This window comes from Natator depressus, chromosome 1 (genome assembly GCF_965152275.1).
Source record: "Natator depressus isolate rNatDep1 chromosome 1, rNatDep2.hap1, whole genome shotgun sequence".
In the NCBI taxonomy this organism is placed as follows: Eukaryota; Metazoa; Chordata; order Testudines; family Cheloniidae; genus Natator; species Natator depressus.
In genome coordinates, this window is record NC_134234.1 from 11547072 (window position 1) to 11561565 (window position 14494).

At 46.5% G+C, this 14494-nt stretch overlaps 1 long non-coding RNA gene across 3 annotated transcripts in view; it reads left to right on the top strand.

Moving 5' to 3' along the window:
- Positions 1 to 13901, top strand: part of LOC141988735 (uncharacterized) — a 29433-nt gene extending 15532 nt beyond the window's left edge. Inside the window, exons 5-8 of one of the 3 annotated variants that reach the window (XR_012639823.1) lie at positions 2487 to 2717; positions 5467 to 5545; positions 9104 to 9218; positions 11743 to 13901. This is a non-coding gene — a long non-coding RNA (uncharacterized LOC141988735). The remainder of the gene's footprint in view (positions 1 to 2486; positions 2718 to 5466; positions 5546 to 9103; positions 9219 to 11742) is intronic. The other 2 variants (XR_012639824.1, XR_012639821.1) reach the window with 2 other exon arrangements.
- The last annotated feature ends 593 nt before the right edge of the window (positions 13902 to 14494 follow it).

Consider the following 14494-nt stretch of genomic DNA (forward strand, 5'->3'; position numbering starts at 1 on the left):
GAATTCTCATGGAGTAACATTCACCCCTGTGCAGAGTGCATCACATCTGAATATGGCCTGGTTGCCGGTCAGGCTTCCTTTATGAGTCCTCTCCTGACATTTTTAATCTTTTTAAGCTTTGCTTGTTTTAGAGTTATGCAAAATAATCAGTGAAGTGTGGGGGCAACTCACCAAGGACAATGACTATCTGCTCCTTTTCGAAAGAGTCGGGCGGGGGATAACTAACAGCATCTAGACAGGTTTCAGAGGGGTAGCCATGTCAGTCTGTATCAGCAAAAACAACAAGGAGTCCTTGTAGCACCTTAAAGACTAACAAATTTATTTGGGCATAAGCTTTCGTGGGCTAGAACCCACTTCATCAGATGCATGGAGTGGAAAATACAGGAGCAGGTATAAATACACAGCACATGAAAAGATGGGAGTTGCCTTACCAAGTGGGAGGTCAGTCTAATGAGACAATTTAATTAACAGTAGTATACCAAGGGAGGAAAAATTACTTTTGTAGTGGTAATGAGAGTGGCCCATTTCAAACAGTTGACAAGAAGGTGTGAGTAACAGTAGGGGTAAATTAGGTTTTGTAATGACCCAACCAGTCCAAAACAGACTCCAACGTGAAACTGCAGAACTGGAATTAATTTGCAAACTGGACACCATCCAATTAGGCCTGAATAAAGATCTTCTTCCAAAGGAGCATCGAGTCTGGGGGTTGAGTGCCTTACGTCACGGATTCACAGGGTTTCGTCTAGGTCCCAGCCTGCTTGGGAGTGACTCCTTAGTGTGCCAGACCCCAAGAGACCACAGTTCCACCGGGACAGGGCCGCAGGCTCCATGACTCCAAAACTGGGCCTTTTGGTGCCAGGTATCCCTGTCTCTCTGGGTCCTTGCAACGAATCCAACCTGAGTCAGACTCCTGCTGGAGGCTCTCAGTAACCATTTGCAGTGAGACAGTCTTTTCAAGACAAGGTAACAATTTATTAGTCACCTGGCCTGCAGAATCTGCAAGGCCTTCAGTTAGCACAGAAGGTAAGGGTTAATACAGGTTCAGACTGGCCAGAGCCATGGCTGTCTCTGCCCCATTTAGATAGACAAGGTGGGGGAGGTAATATCTTTTATTGACCAACTTCCATTCGTGAGAGAGACAAGCTCTCGAGCTCCACAGAGCTCTTCTTCAGGTCTGGGAAAGGTCCTTAGAGTGTCACAGATTGTTTAGCATAAGTAGCTACCTTGTATTCTAAGGGACCATTCCAGGAGAAGTGGCCCGTTAACACCCCTGCAGTCATAGGACAAAAAAGGGGGGTTAGTGGGTTACAAATTGTTGTAATAAGCCATAAATCCAGTGTCCTTATTAAGACTATGATTTTAAGTGTCTAGCAGAGTTATGAATTTAAACTCCCAGGCTCGCCTTGGTGTTGTGCAGGTTTTCTTTGAGGATGAGGACTGAGAGGGTCAGCTATGGAGTGATCGTTTTGTGAAAAGTCTTCTGTCCTTTTTGTCTGCCAGTCCCAGGGAGAGCCCTGTGTCTCTGAGCTCTGAACACAGCCACCTGACACCTCTTGTCTGTTCTCCTCCCACAGCCCGGCTGCGCCCATATCTTCAGCTGCCTCTGCAGCTAGTTGTTAATCTTCGTCCTTGGGGTTCCCAGTGTCCCTGTAGAGCAGTGGTCCCCAAACTGTGGGGCATGCCCCCCTACGGTGGTGCAGAGGAATGTCTGGAGGAGCGTAGTCATGTTCGGCTGGGGAGGGAGCGCCACCTAGCTCCACTCTGACCCCAGTTCCACTCTGGCCACACTCCCGGCCGCTGCGCCCAGTCTCCAGCACCCACTCTCGGCAGCCAGGTCCCCCTCTCGGCCCCCGGCCCCTGTTCTTGGCTCCCGGCCATGGCTCCACTCCCAGCCCGTGGCCAGGCCACAACTCCGCTTCCAGTGGGGTGTGTGTGTAGACACATTGCATTATTGGTAAGGGGGGGTCACGGGAGGAAAAGTTTGGGCACCACTGCTGTAGTGTCTTCCATTCCAATGTGCTGCTTCCATTCCAGCCCAGATACTCCTCCAGTATGTCTGCATTACAATTAGACACCCGCGGCTGGCACATGCCAGCTGACTCAGGCTTGTGGGGCTTGGGCTAAGGGGCCATTTAACTGCAGTGTAGACAGTTTGGGCTTGGGCTGCAGCCTGAACTCTGGGACGCCCCCACCTCACCGGGTCCTAGAGCCCGGGCTCCAGCCTGAGCCTGAATCTCTCCACCATGGTTAAACAGCCACTTAGCCTGAGCCCCATGAGCCTGATTCATCTGGCACAGGCCCGCGGTGGGTCTTTAATTTCAGTGTAGACATACCCCAATGGCTCTGTGCCTCAAATACCTGCTAGCCTGATTTCCTGTGTCCTCGGGAGAACCCAAGTGGGTAACCAGGCCACAGTGATAGGTGCAGAGTCATGCAGATAGCTCGTAAAACCATTACAGAAAATTCATTCATTCGTCTCACCTCAGGCCCCTTTGAAACTCCAGCCCTACACAGGACTAGCTAAAGATGATGTTTATACAACACCTTTCTTCCTGGAAGATCTCAGAGGAGAGGCAACCGGCCTACTACTGAAATGCAGCCACTTCTGCGGAGCAACAAAGTGGTCATTTAACAGCCTGCGAGTTTGAAGTGAAGCAGGACAACAATGATCTCCCCTGCTATTACAATAAGTGGCCGCAGCCTTTTAGCAACCACAGGTATAACTGGCAGGCAGGCAGCACAGTATTATACACTGCCACCTGCTGACCGCGAGAGGTATTACATTAGAGCCTGATATTTTGGTGGGGAGATGCCCAGAACGGAATGCCATGTCTCCCGCAGCGTTACTGGTTCTTGTTGCCATTGGCCCTGTGTGATTGGGTTCTTTCCCCCACAGAGCTATGAGCCTGCTGTTTCCCAGGTTGGATCTCAGTAGGAGCTAAATTCTGGCGGCTTGTGATGCCTGTCCACACAAGGGTGTAAGCGAAAGAGCCCCTGCTTGGGCTACCCAGACCTAGGGTCTAGGTGCGCCAGAGAGAGTACATATCGTTTGCCCACTACTCCCTCCCCCGGCCAGAGCAGGGAGTAGCTGGAGCCTTGCTTCTGTCCCCCTGCACACACAGTGGAGCTGATGGGGAGGAAGTTGGAATTTGCTGCTGATACAGTATAGGCCAGCGGCAAACTGCTATCCCCCAAGAACAAGGAGGAAACAGGGAGGGAATTGTGCTTCTCCAAGGCATGATTCCTTCCCTGCAATGCTCCTGGGATAGCATAGCTATAGCTGCCCTGATTCTGCTTTCCCAAGGATTTCCTTCCCTTTATCAATAGTTATTTTTATGAGCTTTTCATTAATTCAAAGTTGTTCAAACTTCTTTTCTTTATTTTTCTTGTTGGAGCTAGATTTTAGAATGGAGTTCAGGATCTTTGACTTATTGTTGATTCCACCTTCTACTAGCCTTGCTCCTGGTGTGTGGTCCCACTGATTCCAACAGGACTCCTTGTGGAGTAAGGCACTGCTCCCGTTTGGTACTTTGCCTCTTCCAGCTCTTGTTTAAAAGCTTGTCTCCCCAGGGAAATTAACCAGAATAACAATTGTGGAACGAGCCATTTTTACCTTTTTATAAGCTATTCATTAATTATAATAATGCAGTTATAATTATATTATAATTGCAAGTAGAATCATAAAAATGCAGGAGTGGAAGGGACCTCGATAGGTCATCTAATCCAGTCCCCTGTGCTGAGGCAGGACTAAATATTATCTGGACCCTCCCTAACAGGTGTTTGTCTAACCCACTGTTCAAAATCTCCAATGATGGAGATTCCACAAGCTCCCTAGGCAATTTATTCCAGTGCTTAACCACTCTGACCATTAGGAATTTTTTCCTAATGTCCAAGCTAAATCTCCCTTGCTGCAATTTCAGCCCATTGCTTCTTGTCCTGTCCTCAAAGGTTAATGAGAACAATTTATCACCCGCTTTATAACAACCTTTTACGTACTTGAAAACTGTTATCATGTCCCATCCCCTCAGTCTTCTCTTCTCCAGACTAAAACCCAATTTTTTCAATCTTCCGTCATGGGTCATGTTTTTTAGACCTTTAATCATTTTTGTTGCTCTTCTCTGGACTTTCTCCAATTTGTCCCCATCTTTCCTGACATGTGGTGCCCAGAACTGGACACTACTCCAGCTGAGGCCTTATCAGTGCTGAGTAGAGCAGAAGAATTACTTCTCGTGTCTTGCTTACAACACTCCTGCTAATACATCCCAGAATGTAACCCCCAGATCCTTTTCTGCAGCAGTCCTTCCTAGGCAGTCATTTCCCATTTGTATTTGTGCAAATATTATTCCTTCCTAAGTGGATTTGCATTTGTCCATATTGAATTTCATCCTATTTCCTTCAGACCTTTTCTCCAGTTTGTCAAGTTCATTTGGAATTCTAACAGTGTCCTTTAATGCACTTGAAACCCCTCCCAGTGTGGCATCATCCACAGACTTTATAAGTGTATCTCTATGCCATTATACAAATCATTTATGAAGACATTGAATAGAATTATTGAAGTAATATAAATGTTACTTATACTTATTTATAATTAACATATACTTAATCCTCCCTCAGTGTGGAGGGGTGGACTAGATGACCTCTTGAGGTCCCTTCCAGCCCTAGCCATTTTGGAAGCACACTGATTAATCTGGAATAGAGTGATTTTTATATTGGAATAGTGGCTCTATGTGGGGAGTTATTGCAAAATAGCTCATTCCACAATAGTTATTCTGTTCAGTTTCCCCATGAAGACAAGCCCTAAGGCCATGTTCAAAATGTAGTAGACATCTGTACTGATTCGGTCTGTTGCAAACCGGGAGGCATATCAATTTCTGTGGTGTAAGTAAAAGTGACTGATGGTAACGCCTCCAGCTTGTTTGTTGCTCATTCTGTGCATTTGGGAGGAAGGAGGCTAAGGACCTGATTCTTATTTCTCTTACACCAAACCAGTGTTAAACCAGTATGAAACCAATAGTGGAAGGTCTCCATTTACTTCCATGGAATTTCTCCTGATTTACACTGGCATAGGTGGGAGGAGAATCAGGCCCGGTGTCTCTATTTGTACATCAGTCCTGTGAGTTTCATTTGGTAATTGAAATCCCTGCCTGTTAGTCAGGTGGAACATATTTCCCCCAGAACACTGGTTCTCTTCAGCAGCCTCTAATAGATGTCTCATGATAAGGTCCAGGAAGAGGCGATTCTTCAGTACCAATAATTAGATCAGCTCTGGGCAGATTTAATTAGCTGGGCTTTGAAACTGGGGTGTCTCCTCCCATGCCCTTCCTTCATTCTGCCCAGAAACTGCTAGATGTCTTAGGAAATCTCACAATGGAATATTAATCAGAATGTTAATAGAACCCAGCTCCTCCCCAGGGTGCTCTTTTCCAGCTGCTGTATATAACAAGGCTCCACTTTGCTAATCTTCAGGGAGGTATCCACGACATGGCTGTCACCATGATGAGTCCTCGGGTTTTGCTTCTGCTGATGGCTCTGGCTCTGAGCATATGTAAGTACCGTGTTATCATGACTTTATAGGTGACGATTGGAAGAAAATTGTCCAGTGATTAGAGCAAAGGCTGGGGCTTCCTCAGTCTCTCCTGTGGAAGCTGTTCCACTCTGCATAAACATTTAAATCCTCATTGGGCACGAGAGTGAGAAGGACTCGGTAGTCCAGTGGTGAGGGCACCCACTTGGGACACACAGTCCGCATGCTTCAATTGCTCTTTCAGTAGTTATCCAGAGGGGCACAGCTTCAACGGGCAAGACTGAGAGTGCCCAGCATCAGAATATGCCATAGCTCAGTGGTTAGAGCATGCTCTGGGAGGTGGGAAACCCCTGTTCAAATCCCTTTTCCCCTTGCAGCAGAGCGGGGACTGAACCTTGGTGTCCCACATCCCAGGTGAGTGCGCTGATCATGGGGCTAAAAGTTACAAGCTGAGCTGCAGCACCTCTGCCTCTGGCTGCTTTTCTGTGGAGCGAGGTAGATGCCTAACTCACTCCTGCAAGAGGCAGTGTAGGTGCCTAAGCCCCCTGGCCGCAGGAGATGGGTTCCCATTCCCGTATCGCAAAGTGTGTGTCTCTGCTTGTGAGCCACAAACGGGAACCCATTCCCTGGAGTCAGGCAGCTTAGACGTCTATTGGCTGGTTTAGGTGATCCCCCGCTGAGCATGCTGGCTTTTGTGGATTACACTGTAAGGTGCCTATCACTCCCCATTCGTTGTATAGCAGCCTAGGTGCCTAACTCAGGCTTTGTGGATCACAGGGTGTTCCTGTGATTTTTCTAGGGGCCTAAAAGTTATGGGCTGTGGTGCTGAGCATTGTACTGCCTAAGGCCTTTTCTACATGAACATTTAGTTGGCAGGAAGCTGGGGTCTGAATCTACCTTGCACTAGCCAGCTGCCAACTAACGGCCCATGTGGACTCTGCTGATGCACAGTAACAGTTTGTTAATGTGCTTTGATCTAGTCCTCTTGGAAACAGGACGGTTAACCTGCATCAGCAGGGTCCATGTGGACAGTTCAGCCTGATCTACACTAGGAAATTAGGTTAGTTATAACTACGTTGCTCAGGGGTGTGAAAAAACAACCTAACCCCCTGTGTAGAGAGCACTAAGTTGATGGGAGAATTTTCCTGTTAATCTAGGTACTGCCTCTTGGGGAGATGGATTACCTACACCCATCGGAGAACCTCTCCCATTGGCGTAGGTAGCATCCTCACTGATGCGCTGCAGCATTTTAAGTGTAGACAAGCCCTTAGTCCATGGCAGGCTAATGCAGCATTGACTGATGCCCCAGCTTGCTGCAAGCTAAATGTTCATGTAGACAAGCCCTAAGTCCCTTTGTGGAGCCAGATCTTCATGCCTCAGTTTCCTCATCCATAAAATAGGGATAATACTCATGTGTTTCTCAGGGCTTTTGTGTCAAGTGGTTAGTTAACATTTGTAAAGTGTTCCCCCATTCTTAAAGTATCACAGCAAAACCTGCACAAGGGACCACCCTCCTGGGCAACTGAAGAGAACGCCCCCCCATTCCCAAATGTATACTCTGAATTTGCCAGGAAACAACTCTGTTATACCACCAATTGTTTTCAGTCCCTTGAGTGGTCTCTTAAGACTGGTTTTACTGTATCCATGTGAGCTCATCACTTTTTCTTCTCACTGGACGTGGCTTACCTCTGAGAAAGATTTTTAACAATTTGAGTTCTCATTCAGAGAAAATATTGGGGATTATTGTGGGAGCCTGTGATACGCTTGCTCCTAGGGCGCCTCCTCCTGGCTGCTCTGGGGATTAATTCCATCCAGGAACAACGCCCCCTTCTGTCACTCACTTGTTCGCCCTGCTGCCTCTCTCTGCAACTCAGGGTGCTCTCTCTTCATGGCTTGGCCCTCTGGCCAGGTCACTATAGTCCTCCCCTTCCAGGGTAGCAAAATCCTATCAGACAAAGTCCCGGGCAGCCTCCTGCTCCACTGTCCACTTCCCCAGTGGCTGGCAGGGAACCCGGGCCCACTCTCTACTTTGCATTCCAGTCCAGGGATCCTAGGCCTGCTTTCTCCCAGACGCCTTCCTACATCTTCTGGCTCCCCCCTCTCTGGGTTTTCCAGCCCAAACTTCCTGACTACTTAACTCCATAGCCCCAAACATACCTCCCTGCTCCTAGGGAATGACTGCAGACTTCCCCCCTGCAGCCCCTTTCTGCTGCCGACTTCCTGTCTTTATACCAGCCCCACCCATTCTTTCTCTGCTGGGCTCAGTCTTCAATCAGCCTTTCAAACCCTGGCTCTCCCCCAGGTGCAGCCTATCAGGTTAATTAACCTAATTTAACTTGCTCTGCCCTGTGTGGGATGAACATCCCATCACAGAGCCATATAGGAAACATGATTTTTTCCATCATCAATCACATCAGGTATAGATAGGCATCTCAGTTCAAATGATTGTGGGACGGTACTATCACTATGTGGGGATGTGTAATTTAGTAGTTAGCACAGAGGCCTAGGACCTAGGACTCCTGGGTTCTGTTCCTGGTTCTGCTATTGACTTTCTTCTATGAGCTTTGGCAAGTCATTTAACCTCACTTTGCCGCAATTTCCTATATGAAAAGTGGGGACAAAAGCACTGACTTCACAGGGATGTTGTCATACTTAAATAGTACAGGGTTAAAAAAATAATTAGATCAGTTTCTGGAGATAGGTCCATCAATGACTATTAGCCAAGATGGTCAGGGACGCGACCCCATGCTCTGGGTGTCCCTAGTCTCCGATTGCCAGAAGCTGGATGAGTGGATGATGGGATGGATCACTTGCTTATTGCCTATTCTGTTCATTCCCTCCGAAGCATCTGATCCTGTATGGCCATTCGTATGTTTATGGTCTTAACTGATATTTGTGAAGTTGCCTTATACAGTGGAAATAACCCAAAAGTGTGCATTCCCCATAGAGCGCTTTGGAGACCAGAGCTGCCAAATCCTCAGTCCCGTGCTAAATTTACAGTGGGACAGATGAAGAAATGTGACAAATCCTCCCCGCTCACACACCCTCGTCAATGTTAACTTCTGCTCTTGCTTCATCCTGCAAGGTGATGGATTCTGCGCTATAAGACTCTGGCGTCATGCATGGGACATTTTTATGCAAGAGTAGAATGTAGGCATGGTGATAGGATGGTGGAGTGGTATTTTTTGCACGCAACCCCACAATGTGATCACCTCGGCCCATCTCTAATAGATTCTGTATTGTCTCTTTGAGGACCCAGACCTGCCATTGAAGTCAATGCTCAAACTCCCCTCAATTTCAGTGGAGCAGAAGCAGGTCAATGAAGCTATGCTGATTTACACCAGTGTATAAAAGATTCCCCCCCACAGGCCCAATGTTGCACTATTTACTCCCACGAATAGCCCCACTGAAATTAATGAACCCATTGCAACAGGATCTCACCAGGCCCAGTGGGACTAACCTATGAATAAGGGTTGCCACCTCAGACCCTAAAATAGCAAGTAGATTTATGAGGGGATGGTTTGTATTTTTGTGTCAGTTGCAAGGAAATGGTTAAATGCCCGTTTTTTATTTTTCCAGGTCTGGGTGTCAGCACTGGAAACTGGGGCTGTGCCAATTACCGGGGTTACTGCCGGGCCGCCTGCTTTCCCCAGGAGAATTCTCTGGGCCCCAAGGACTGTGCTGAAGGGTTTGTGTACGTCCCCATTGATTCAGCTCTCACCTCTGTACCCTTCTTGTTCCGGACCTTCCACAGAAATGGAGAGCTTAAAATGTTGAGGGTAGGCCAGGGTCCCCACAAACACTGGCAATGCGCTGAGTCCCGAGGCTATGACTGATTATGATCAAATGCAGCAGATTGCCGCTAACCTCAATTTTAACATTATTGGTAACTGGGCCCCTGAAGCTCCGCCCCCTGCTCCACCTCTTCCCCCAAGGCTCTGCTTCTGTGCCACATCTTCTCTGGAAGCCCCACCCCTCTCCACCTCTTCTCAGAGGCCACGCCCCTTCTCCACCTATTCCCCTAAGGCCCCCCCCCATTGCTTGCTCCTCTGCTCCCTTCCCCCTATCACTCCACCTCCCTCTTCCCCCAAGTGGGGCTCCCTCTGCTCCGGGGCTGGGACGGGAGCTGCTGCAGCCTGACAAGGAGCCTGCCTGCAGGTAGGAGGTGGCCCCGGCTGAGCAGGGACTGGCGTGGGTTAGGGTTAATGACCAGGCACCTCCCTCCACTGACAGTAATCAGACTTTTGGTGTCAGTACATCTGACCAGACACTGCCAGGTCCCCTTTTCGACCAGACTTTCCGGTGAAAAACTGGGCATCTGGGAACCCTCAGTGGCACCTGGACAAAGAAGCCAAAACCCGGAGGGGAGGTAACCCTAACGTACGTTATGGGCTGTGATAGTTTTAGGGTCAGCCACTTATGGGAAACATGATGAGACACAGTAATCCAATGCATTACGTACTCCTCTGTAAGAAAAGCTTATCCGGAGGCTATGTCTACGCTCCGACAGCACAACTGTGGCGACATAGCTATGTTGCTGTAGTGTAGACACTTCCCACAGTGTTGGAATGGGTTTTTCTGTCACTGCAGGAACGCCACCTACCCGAGAGACGGTAGCGAGGTCAATGGAAGCATTCTTCCACTGACCTACCTGCGTCTACATGAGGGTTTAGGTCATCATAATTATGAATTTTTTACATCCCTGAGTGCCATAACTATGTACAGCTTTTATGTTTGAGTATCTGAGATCCACAGGTGTTGAAGTCCCACTTAGGATGCCATTTTGTAACAAGCCCTGCTGATGACTATACCATTTGTGTGGGAGCCAGTGTGGCCCGGAGACTAGCACTCAGGGCCAGGCATCAAGAGACTTTGGCTCTAGTCCTGACTTTGCTACTGACCTGCTGTATGACCTTGAGTGACTCACTTAAACTACTGGTGCCTTATTTTCCCCATCTCTACATGGCTATACCAGAGGTCTCACTGGTACTACCAGTAACTCGCTTTCACCATGTGTCTTGATTTTAGTCAGGCCATTGGCACAATCCCCCAGGACATTCTCATACGCACACTAGGGAAACGTCATTTGGATGGAATTACTATATGGTGGGTGCCCAACTGGTTGAAAGACCATATTCAAAAAGGAATTATCAATGGTTTGCTGTCAAACTGGGAGGCCGTATCTAGTGGGGTCCCACAGGATTCAGTCCTGGGTCCAATATTATTCAATATTTTCATTAATAGGGGTTGCAAGCGCTTTGGACGACAGGATTAGAATCCAAAATGACCTTGACAAACTGGAGAATTGGTCTGAAATCAACAGATGAAATTCAGTAAAGATAAGTGTGAAGTACTTCACTTCGGAAGGAAAAAGCAAACACACAACTACAAAATAGAGAATAACTGGCTAGGTGGTAGTCCTGAAAATGATCTGGGGGTCATAGTGGATCCCACAGTTATTGTGGATCACAAATTGAATATGAGTCAGCAATGTGATGCAGCTGAGAAAAAGGCTAATATCCTTCTGGAGTGTATTAACAGGAGTGCCGTATGCAAGACAAAGGAGGTAACTGTCCCGCTCTACTGAGCACTGGTGAGGCTTTAGTGTAAGTACTGTGTCCAGTTCTGTGTCCAGTCCAGTTTAGGAAAGACATGGACAAATTGGAGAGAGTCTGGAGGAAAGCAACAAAAATAATCAAAAGGTCAGAAAACCTGACCTGTGAGGAAAAGTTTTTTAAAAAGGGCACATTTAGAGTTCAGAAAAGAAGACTTGGGGGGGGACTTCAAATATGTTAAAGGCTGTTATCAAGAGGACTTGGATCAATTGTTCTCCATATCCATTGAACGTAGGACAAGAAGTAATGGGCTTAATCTGCGAAAGGGAGATTTAGGTTAGATATTAGGAAACCCTTGCTAACTATGGACCAGGCATCCCAGGGAAGTTGTGGAATCCCTGGCAATGGAGATTTTTTGGGAACAAGTTAGATAAACACTTCTCAGGGATGGCATAGGTTTACTTGACCCTGCCTCAGCACAGGGCGCTGGACTAGATGAGCTCTCCATGTCCCTTCCAGCTCTACATGTCTATGATTCTATGATCAGCCTTTCATTTTACTATATCTTCTAAAAGATTTAAAAAGGGGAAATTAGTAGCAAATCATTTCCTTTTCTTTTGGTTGCACATTGTAATTTTTATTGATTTTTTTTTTTTTAATCAGCTGCTGTGTGTCAAGTGCTTTTGGATAAGAGTGGCTTAGCCCGAGGAGCCGATGGTACAAGAGATGAAGCCCCACGGGGACTTTGCTGGCATTGGGAAGAACACAAGATGCTAATGTCAATACGCAATAATTATAAGCAAGAACTGGAACCTGCACAAAACCTTCACTGTTTCATTACAATGAATAGGGTGTGGATAATTTTGGTCTTGATCCTTCCCATTGAAATCAATGGGAAAATCCCTATTGACTTCAATGGGAGAAGGATGGGGCTGTTTCTCTGCCTTCTGTAATTACATTTATCCAGTGCAGCAGCTTAAGTACCAGATTTGGCTTTATGATTTTGGCAACCTTCAGTCAGATTATAACCTGCAGGGGGCACACCCATCTCTGCTCTCTCTTCTCATTCCCTACCCACAATCTATCCCTCCTCCCTTTTCTCTGCCAAATGACACATAGGATATAGAGTACCGATCAATGTGCTCAAAGATGAAACAGACTCAAAGTCCCCAAGTTCGTTGTGGGACTGTCCTGCCAGCTGGGTGGGTCTGGCACACTGGGATGGCCCGCAAGTTTCACATATTCCTAAAACCAACCCAGATGTTCTGTGACAGGCCCTGTTTCTTTCATTTAGGGATCGAGCCACTACAATGCTTGACTGATATTTCAGTAATCGCTACAGACCCTGCAACAGAGAGGCTCATTTCTGAAAAATGAGGTTCATGATTTTGCTTTAGATTTCTAACAAATCTCGTCAGGGTGAGCTGAGGGCTCATATACTGTGGTGATGGGTGCCCCTGTAAGAACACAGATAGCTAGATTAGATAGAGAAAGGTTTCTGCAAGGGATTAACTAAAAAATCAGCAAATATCTGATTTCAGGACATAATGCAAGAAAATGTTATTCTGCCTTTGATGATGCACCACATACAAATTGTTATTATGTGAGTTCAATACCATAGACCCACAATGACTGGCAGACTATATGGGATACAATCTTTCACCAGTTCAAATCCAACCCTGGGTCAATATAACCATATAAGGACTCTCCAGTACCTGATGTGAAATGCATTGGTGGGTCTCAGTACAGATCTTATTGGAAAGGTATCCAGATCACAAATGCCTCCCAAACTGGCACAAACTTACTCCCTTCTCTGCAATGTCAGCAAAAAGACCAAGGTTTGGACAATTAGTGAGACAAGGTGGGTGAGGTAATATATTTTATTGGACCAAATTCTGAAAGCTTGTCTCTCTCTCACCAACAAATAAACAATGTTACCTCACTCACCTTGTCTCCCTAATATCCTGGGACCAACACAGCTACAAGTGCACAGCATACAAGGTTTCAGTAGACATGGAGACTGAAGTCACCCCTGGAAGTGGTCTTTCTGAACTCCCTTCTGACTCTTAGAAGTGTCTTCTCCAGCTCAGGGATGAGGCATATTTGAAGAGGAAACTCACACGGATGCTGCCGGGATAGCAGCAGATACCACAGTGATAGGCACTGTATAAAAACCTGAATAGAACAGATTAGTTCCGTAGACTAACAGAAGTGTTCAGGGTCCAGGAACTCATTTCTCCTACCACTGCGTACAAATAACTCCCAGTGAAGTCAAGTCGTTATTTGTATCCAGTGGCAAAAGAATTGGGCTCCAACATTGTCAGTTTGTGGGCCCTTCACCAGTGCTACATTTTCTTAGAGAAGAGCAGTCTATTCGCTCATCATGTCCATCTCTCTGGCTGATGCAGGATTGCCCTCCACAGTACTGTATATACTTGAGCACACAATCAATGAATGACCCAACTTGTAGGTGACACCTTTTCACTGGACTTACTGGAAGGCAAAAAGAAGTGAAGTGTGTGATTCTTGACAACTGCTGATTTATTATTTCTAGTTAAGACCATAGCTGGATATTGTTGGCTACAATAATGGGGTGGGGAGAGGGAGTTATTTTTTGACAGTGTAATCAATTGCATTTGTTACAGAGCAGTAAAAACCTTGCTTGAGAATGTCTCTGGAGTGTTTCTGGTTAGTGCAGGTTAAAAATATCTGAAATAACATCTCTCTTCTCTTCTCAGATTAATTGAATTGCATTTTATTGTTCAGGACAAATAAAAGTTGTTTAACTGGAAACTGGCGCCATATATCACTGAAGTGTTCGCGTAAGAGCAGTTCACCACTGAATTGCAGTGTTGGCTGGAGACATAACTCCTCTAGTTCATATGCAATTTAGGGTTAATCGTATTAAAAATTGTTCTTTTCAAAACTATACTTGTTTTGGGTGCACTGGGGACATGATGATGTATCTTATGCTGAATGAACTGATGTACGAAACTGATGTGTCAGAATCAGACCTGTGTAACTGGGTGATGGGTCTTTCTGCTTTAGCTCAAGTAGCAAAGATGTGGGCTTTTGGAGCAGGAAGATCTGCGTTCTCTCTCAGCTGTTTCTGTGTAGTTCCTAGGTGCAGGATCCCAACAACCGTGAAGTCCTAGATGGCCACAGTTTTGCTACAAATCCTTTCCTGCCACGCCAACCCATCATCCTTCTTGAATCTCTTCACTAGCTTCCTATTTCCTCCCACATTACATTCAAATACCTTGTTTTCACTTTCAAGGATAGTCTTTGCTCTTGCCTAAATCATTGGTTTCATCTCATCCTCTGTTCCCTCCAGCTAAGGCCAGTGACACACAACAAAGAAGAGCTTGTTCCATCCAGTACCTATACACACTAGCCAGTTCATTACAGTACCAGT